Source organism: Nuphar pumila, chromosome 6, assembly GCF_984573655.1.
Source record: "Nuphar pumila chromosome 6, dmNupPumi1.hap1.1, whole genome shotgun sequence".
Lineage (NCBI taxonomy): Eukaryota > Viridiplantae > Streptophyta > Magnoliopsida > Nymphaeales > Nymphaeaceae > Nuphar > Nuphar pumila.
The window spans coordinates 124,091,844-124,101,536 of NC_143254.1; the positions used below are offsets into that span (position 1 = coordinate 124,091,844).

General features: G+C 34.9%; 1 non-coding gene across 1 annotated transcript; it reads right to left on the minus strand.

The window, feature by feature from the left end:
- Positions 1–9,606: 9,606 nt before the first annotated feature.
- Positions 9,607–9,693, minus strand: TRNAS-GGA (transfer RNA serine (anticodon GGA)). Its single transcript has one exon. It is a non-coding gene; the product is annotated as a tRNA-Ser (tRNA).

Sequence of the window (9,693 nt, forward strand, 5' to 3'; positions counted from 1 at the left end):
GCTAACATGCCTATAACCACTAAAATCATGAGGTTCTTGATCTTGATTGTGTTACTATTTAGGGCAAGTTCTTGAACTTGTGATGTTTCACCCGACGCGCAAGCATTACCCTTAGCCTTGAACCTGCTATGTATTCAATTTTTGGTGTAATCCACAAAGCTTAATATGACAAGCGACAAATGAAGAGCAAAGCAACAAAGTTATATGTGGTAGTAGCTGAGAGTCCACATCCAAAACACAAGATCTCATTCTAGACATACATGATCTATATATGTTTTCGTCATTTGGCTCAAGAAGGCTCATTTATGGAAAGTGTTGTTGGCGTATTCGTAAAAATTGAAACCAAAATACAAAATAAGCACGTACCGGTAGACGCCATGGTCGATGTGATGTGCGGGTGCTCAGCATTCTCCTCAGCCTATCGACGCCCACGATGAGCCCAGACCTTGAACTTGATGGTGAGCAGGACCCCGAACCCAATGACAATTACGGGCAATATGCTAGAGGCTATATTTTATGGTTGTTCTCATAATACTGTCAAACCCTCTATTTATAATGGAAGATAGAGGGTGGTTACATAATGTGAGCAGTTCACATTCACGTAACTTCCACCCCAGTAACTCCCATTAAGTGCCCACTAACAGCCCCACTAACCCACTCATTAGTATTAAACTGGGTCACACTATGGGTTGGACCCAAACCCATGTTGAGAAACAATATTTTGATGATGAATATGTGATGTGATATTGATATTGATATAATATGATATGCTTTTGCTTAACATGATGATATGTGAAATGTTATATTATGACTTGATATGATTTGTTGTGTATCTAACGTGTATTTGATGCAAGGTTCTTGCACTAAAGAATAATGAAGACTATGCGATCACGTACAACATTTGAAGCAATCATACTTGGATTCTGAAGGAAAAGCTTGATTGGCCAAATCTTCATAAAGTCTCTCAAAGATGGAGATGATTGGCTACCTCAATAATGTTTCTTTTTTCTTAGAGACATATGTAACATAACCTTCAAAAAGCATGCATAATTCATATTTTTATATGTGTTTTAAAACCACACATTAAACATATAAGTCATTTATATGCAAAAAGACAAGTTTTTCAAAGTAATCATCGAGTATGTTTTGAATTATTTCAAAAAAGTTAAATCAAACATTTTAGAACAATCATTGTACTTTCTAAAAGTATTTATGAAAAAGACAACTATTGATAAGACATAATAGCTCATGATTTCAAAAACATTTATGAAAATGACAACTATTGATAAGACGTAATAGCTCATGATTTCAAAAGCATTTATGAAAAAGACAACTATTGATAAGATGTAATAGCTCATGATTTCAAAAGCATTTATGAAAAAGACAACTATTGATAAGACATAATATCTCATGATTTCAAAAGCATTTATGTAAAAGACAACTATTAAAAAGATATAATAGCTCATCATATAAGAGCAAAATACTCAAGAAATGATGATTTGTAATTTAAGTATTACTCAAACATTAATTGTACTTCAAAGCATTTATTCAAGAAATGATAATTTGTAAAATAATCATTATTTTAAATACTCAAGTATTAATTGTACTTCAAACCATTTATTCAAGAAATGATGATTTGTAAAATAATTATTATTTTAAATACTCAAGCATTTATTGTACTTCAAATCACTTAATTGAGAAATGACGATTTATAGTAAAAGCATTATTTTTATAATACACAAACATTTATTGTTTAAACAAAGCATTTATTCAAGTAATGACTTATGAAAAAGTGAAATGGTACACAAATTATTATAGTCTAAAGTACACAACTTTTTCATAAAAGAAAGGATGTCTTGTAGAGACAAGGTGTCTGATATCAAAAAGTACACTCATTTGAAATACTGTTTTAAAAAGACATGTCTTTTTGTAAACCTATATATACAAAAAAAAAGGTGGCATACACATAGAGACAAGACACAGAGCATATTGACAAAAACACAAAATTGTGTTGAGAAAAATCAAAAAGAAAAAATTGTTCAAATGAGTGATTATTCTTACTTCTTTTTGAAAAAGAGAACATTTTGAGTGAATCTTCAAAACTGAGATATTCCAAAAGCGCATTCATCTATTGCATATCATTTTGAAGGTTCTATAAGAAAAGTGTGTAACTTTCTATTGTTCAGTATTGATCCTTCTCGAGATTGAGAAGAAGACCTCTACAGGGTTGTCTGTTTGAGGGTGTTGTAGTATTGATTCTTCTCGGGATTGAGAAGAAGACCTCTATAGGGTTGTCTATAAGAGGGTGTTGTAATATTTATCATTGTTGGGTTTAACAAGGAGAAAATAGTGAAATACTCAAGTGGTAAGACTTGAGGATTGGCTGTAGGTCAGGTGTTTGACCGAACCAGTATAAATCTTGTGTTCACTATGTTGGTTGACTACAATTATTTTTAATTTCTGATTCGTGCTCATATCCACTATTCACCCCCCTCTAGTGGAATTTCAACCCAAATGTCCAACATTCTCCCACTTGACCCATTGACACTAAAAGGGTGCTAAATCAAGGTTTATACCATTATCTCGACTTAATTCTTTATGTACGTTCCCATGTTATTCTATATCACAATAATGAATCATATGAGTCATGAAGATGATCATATCTTTATAAAATGTCATATTTTCATGTACTACAATACAATTCATTTTCAGTGCTTTAGTATGTTAAGATTATCTTTATAAATAGGTTGGTCTCTAACCTATTTTATTGGTCCTTTAATATTGTTATTCTGCTATTCTCTCTAACCAAATGAGAGATCCTTTATGCAAAATCAACAATACACATAGCCATAGAGAATCAATTCATTTTCATAAATGTAATCACATAATATATTGTCATACATTAGAAGGAATAAAAAAGACCCATCTCCTTTACATGTTAGGAATATAATCTCAGTGCTAGCCCTTTAGTAAGGGGATCTGCAATCATTTCTTTTGTACTAATTGTATCAATGCATACCAGATAATTCTTAGTTTTTTCTTTAACAATAAAATACTTTAACTCCATGTGTCGACACGAGGTTGAGCTCTTGTTGTTATTTGAGAAAGACACGACTGCTTCATTATCACAAAAGATCTTTAGTGGTCTCTCAATAGAGTCCATAATCCCCAGACCTATAATGAAGTTTCTTATCCAAATGATTTGAGATGAAGTTTTGTATAAAGCAATAAATTTTGCCTCTGGTATGAGCAACAGTTATAGACAGCCTTCCACTTCTCCATAAGACGGTACCATCTGCTAGTAGGAAAATATATATAGTAGTAGACTTTCTACTATTGTGACATCTTCCTAAGTCCGCATCAGAGTATCCAATGACCTCTAGGTGGTCAACCATTTTGTAAGTCAACATGTAGTCCTTCGTTTCTTGTAAATAGTGCACGACTTTCTTTGTTGTCTTTCAGTGCGCAATGTCTGGATTTGACTGATATCTACCAAGCATTTTCACAGCAAATGTGATATCAGGTTTATGCATACAGCAAACTCCCAACCATTGAAGCATATGGGACAGTGGTCATCTGAGCCTTTTCATTATCATCTTGATGACAACCCTTTAGGCTCAATTTATCCCATTTCACTATAGGTGTCGAACCAACAGAGAACAGTCTTCTATCCCATATCTTTTAAGAACCTTAAGGATATAGGATTTCTGAGAGGGGCCAAGGACACCCTTAATTCTATCAGGACAGATCTCGATTCCAAAAACAAATGTGGCATCAGCCATATTCTTCCTATCGAAATGAGAGGAAATAAAATCTTTTATCTCATATAGCAGACTCAAATCATTAGTTGCGAGAAGAATGTCATCAACATATAATACCAAAATTGTGAACTTACTCTCACTAGTCTTAATGTATACACACTGATCAACAATGTTTTCAGTGAATCCAAAATTTATAATTACTTGATTGAACTTTTTATACTATTGGCAGAATGCATGTTTAAATTCATAAATTGACTTCTTCAATTTGCAAACTAAATGATTTGAGTTATCTATACTAAAACCAGGAGGTTGTTGCATGTATACCTCATATTTCATATCCCCATTTAGGAAGGTAGTTTTCATATCCATTTGATGTAGCTCTAAATCAAAATGAGCTACAAGGGCCATGATTATCCTCAACGATTCCTTAGTTAAGATAGGAGAAAAAGTCTCATTATAATCAATGTTTAATATCTATGTGAAACCATTTGCAACAAGTCTAACCTTGTACCTCTCTACTTGACCTTTAGGGTTTGTTTTGGTCTTAAAGACCCACTTACAACCAACAAGTTTAACTCCATCAGGTAGAGGTACAAGATCCCACACTTGGTTCTTTGCCATAGAGGCAAGCTCTTCTTTCATGACATTGATCTAATATGTTGATCTTTCACTTTCAATGGCTTCTGCAAAGGTGAATGGATCATCATCAATATTTATGAAATTATTAGACTCTTGCAAATACACCACATAGTCTGAATGCATAGCGAATTTTGTGGTCCTTGTAGACATCCATACAAGTGCTACAGGTGGTTCAAAATGAACTTATATATTTTGTTGTTGTTGTACATCCTCATTAACAACTTGCTCTATTTGAGATTGATGTTCATTAACCAGACTGTCCCTGACATTATCCAAATAGACAATGACAGAAAAAATTGGGTCTTTGTCATTTGCAGGTATGTAATATGAATTATATATTTTCTCAAATTCAATACTTTGAGATGCATCTATTATAATATAACCATTTTCAAGAAATCTCGCTTTATCTGTTTTTACTATTTATGGTGTATAAGATGAACAATAAAATCTAAAGTCCTTTGATCTTTTTGGATAACCAATGAGAAATCCACTAGTCATCCTAGGAACAAAGGTTTTTATATATGGGTTATATAGTTTAGCATCTCTTCTACATTCTCATATATGCATATATGACAAAGAAGGTTTCCTACCAGTTCATAACTCATAAGAAGTCTTTTGAACAACCTTCGTAGAAACTTTATTCAAAATATGCATTGTTGTTCTAAGAGCTTCACCCCTTGAAGTCAAGGAAAAGTTTAAGTGATTCAACATCGCTCGAATGATTTTTTTAAGCGTACAGTTTCTTCTTTCAGCTACACCATTCTAATAAGCACTATCAGGCATGGTATACTGTGGTATAATGTCTTCCTCTTTTAGAAATTGTGCTAATGTCTATTTTTTTATCTCATCTCAATGAAATGACCATATTATTCTTCACCTCTATCAGACCTGACCACCTTAATAACTTCACTGGTTTGTTTCTCTACTTCTTTCTTAAAGTTCTTAAAAACCTGAAAGACTTATAATTTTTCAAATAATAAGTAAAGATACATATACCATGAGTAATCATCTATAAAGGTGATAAAATACTTTTTACTCGTATGACATGGTGAAAAGGGGCCCCAAACATCCGTATGCACTATCTTCAACTTTTCATTGTAGAGTTTGGCATCTTTCTTATAAGTGTTAGATTGCTTAGCCATTATGTAGTCAACACATGCCTCTATATTTGTGAAATCAAGGGATCCAAGGATTCCTTCTTTTACAAGTCTTTGGATTCTATCTTTTGAGATGTGTCCTAGCCTTCGATGCCAAAGCAAGTATGATTGATCTTCTTTTAGACCATGTTTATTGTCAATCACTGTGTTCTCAACATAATGGGATTACTGATTTTAGAATTCAGTTTTTCACCGATACAAACTATCACACACATATGCAAAACCTACATTAATAAAAAAATTTATAATAACAAGCTTGGAGTTTCCAAATTTAAAACTAAAACCAAACTTATCATGTTTTGAAATTGAAATCAGGTTCTGACTATAGGATAAAACATAAAATGTATCAACCAAATCCAAAATGAATCATATTTTCAACACAACTTTTTAGGTCCCAACTTTCTTGACATGCAAATGTATCTTATTTCCTAAGAAGATGTTTCTTTTGTGCTTTGTTGGTTCTCTTTTGTTCAAAAATGCCTGCAAGGAGTTGGCAATGTGCACTGTGGCACCAGATTCAATTCACCAACTATGCAATGAAACATGAATCAAATTGCACTCATGAGAAACAAATAACTTATTACCTTTATTTTTGAGTTATTTTTTATGCTTCAAGCAGTCCACCTTTTTATGTTCTTTCTTCTTACAAAAGAAATACTTTATAGAAAATCCTTTTACCTGGGATCTGGCTTTCGCCTAAGAGTTTGAACTCTCTCTAGAGGTTTTCTTCTTGTTCTTCCTTTTAAGTGAACCTTTCTTTGGCCCCAGCTTATATTTTTCCTTATGAGAGGCCATATATGCACTCAACATCCTCTCATCCTTTAGTCTTTCTTCCTTTTCAACACACTTGGTTAAGAGGTCATTAAAAGACTACTCATCGTTATGTATGCTGTAGGAGATTTTGAAGGATTCATATTCAATAGGCAATGAGGTCAAAATTAGATAGACTAAGAAAGAATAAAAATTTGTAAACTTCATGTTATTCTGCTGTAATGCAATGTTCCTCATTTATAAAATGCATTGTCAGATATGACTTTCACCAGTATATTTCATTGATACTAGTTTGGAGATTAGTGTACTAGCCCTTGTCTTATTAGAACTAAAAAATTGAACCTTAATGGCTTTCAGAAATTCCTTCATTGTTCTGTAGTGAGGAATAACACCTCAAATGTTCTTAGCCACTCGAGATTGCAAAAACAACAGGCTAAGTCTGTTCGAGCGCTCCCACATTTTGGAGATAGCATTTTGTTTTGTTGTACTCTGTTTTGTAAGAGCGAGAGGTTCATCAGTCCTAAGGGTCAAATCTAAGTTCATGTATCTGAGAGTGAACAACATTATTTCTTTCCAATCCGAGAAATTAGATTCATCTAATAGGAGAATATTACTAGAACCGTCAATGAGAAAAGAACATGATACAAAAAAGAATGAAAGAAGAAAACTTTATTATTGCTCAGACGAGACTTGTGATGAAAATGTAAACATTGAGACCCTTTATTATTCACCTTTTCTGAGACAAGCATAATTGAGCCATTATTGTTCCACTTTAGTGAAAACGATAATACTCATAGTTGCTTTGTCTCCTTAATTCACAAAGAATTGACTTCAGTTAGTGAAACTAACAGATCACATAACTAGAGGCAATTCACCACTATACCTTTGGGTACGAATATGCTTCATGGACTAGAATATATATATCTACTATCACACCCTGTATGAATTTGGAATACAACCTATCTTTGGGTAGAATCTTTGTTTCATAAAATCACAGACAATCATAATATTGAATCTTAATATAGTCCAAAGAATCCTTAATCAACGCAACTCAGATCACTTTGGTGATTGCATGAGTCAGTCAATCAAGATCTTTTACCGAAATCATATTCATATTATAGTGCATGGCCATGCACACATATTAATGCATATATATTCATGATGAAATATACATTGTATCATCAAAATACAAGTTCATGCTTTAACATATATGCATAAATTAATTTTTTATGATAACACATTAAAAAAATGTTATGAATTTAATCATAATCATGCTTAAAAAGTTTACGCATAACTTAAATAATATAAAACACATGTATTAGACATTTATAAATCATGTTTCCTTAACAATAAATACTTATGAAGCATAAAAATTGATAAAAACATACTCATATGGGTAAAACCCAAGGTCCTCAAGCTGAAATCATTCTAAAAATACCCCAAATAGGTCTAAAACGGTCATGAACCGGTCATCTAAGGGTTTAAACCGATTATGGACCTAATGAACCAGTCCAAACCATGAACAGAAGCTCAGAAAACCCTATAACTGAATGAGAAAATCCTTATTCATTCATGAATTCATGAAAATAGGGTCTCTTCATCTCAGAACCGGTGAAAAAACTATAGAAACTAGTCAAAATGGCTTTGAACCGGTCACAAAACCGATTCAGGTGTAAACAGTAAATAGACATGTTTCGGATCTAATCTAATCCAATCTGGTTGTAGATCCAATTAGAATGGATCTCAAGTCAGATACACCTGGTCCAGATCCAATATAGATCTTGACCCATAATAATTGGATCTAATGATCCAAAACCAATATGGACCTAGATCCGATCAATTACAAGATCTGGGTTGAGTCCAGAAACCGTATCTGGTCTAGGCCCAGATCCAGTTTGGTCTAGATCTAGACCCAGTCAAACAGGATCAGAACAGATCCGGACCATACCTGGATCGGGTTGAACTGGATCGAGACCCGATCCATACAGATCAGATCAGACCCAGACCTTATCTGGTCAGGTTGGTTCCGGATCACAACCTGGTTAATCTAGATCGGACCAGCCCAGAACCCAAATGGGTTCGGTCTCGATCCAACTGAGTCATATCTAATCACCAACCCAATGTTCGGATATAAACCAAAATGGGTTTGGGTCTGATCTGAACCCTCAAAACGGATCTGATTCGTCTGTCAGATTGGGTCTTGATGTAGATCCAAGTGCTCTGAATCAGACCCAAACTCAGAACCCAAATGGGTCGGTATCCGAGCCTGGGTGAGGATAGACCCGATATTCGGGAAGACCCGATCCACCCAAAATGGGTCTGGATCTGGCCCGTCACCGGGTCGATACACTGATCCGACCCAACACCCATCATGAAAAAGAGGCCTGATGCCTTTTCATTTCTGAGAAAACTGAAGGCTTTTAGTTTTCTCAAAAACTGAACGTTGTTGTCATGGACTTCTTTCCACCGGCGGTAGAATCTGCCCGGATGTTTGCGATAGCACTAGGAGAAGAGGTTCATCATCGCCGGGTGGGGGGTTCTTTCTTTTTTCGATCGTTCACCATCGTTGATGAGGCCAGGATCGGATCCCCATCGTTGGTGGTCTTGTCGGTTGGTTGCCAGTGGTGACAACTAGCCCTGGCAACAGGTGTTGCCACCGACGACATATGTGTATATCATAAAAAAATATTTTTGATACCTTTGCCTTTCGGGGGTTTTCACCGAGGAGGTGAAAGGGCTGCCTTGGAAGCTAGCGGCCTCACCGACGTCGCTGGAAACATAGGATCATCGTCGGAGCACCGACGTTTGTTGGTGGTGCTTTCGATCGACATCAAGATTGGGTGGTCGTTGATGGAACCCCTTCGTTGGAAGGGGTTTCCGTCTGGGTCGTCACTAGAATAAGGGTGGTTGCCATAGCAGGATCTAAGTAGATAGTAAAGGGTGAGTTTGAAAATCAATGAATTGCTAATCGTAGAATATTATTCCTGACAAACTTGAACCTAAAATAGCAATGGTTTGGACAATTTTGTCCACTTTTCGCTGAAAGAAGTGGAGGGATTTGATCCCATTCACGTATCTCAAATGGATTAGCAGTGATATTTTCATTCATTGGCTGCTCTTTCTTTCCCTCTCTTTTTGTTCTTTTCCTTTTCCGTATCACAGTAATTAGGAATAGAAAATAAATTTCTATAAGGAAAGGTCTTACTCTTAGAATAACAGTACCAATTGGTATTTGATACATTGTGTGGTTGGTAACGTTGGTGAATTAGATGAGGATACGGAAAGAGAGGGATTTGAACCCTCGTTAAACAAAAGCCTACATAGCATTTCCAATGCTACGCCTTAAACCACTCAGCCATCTCTCC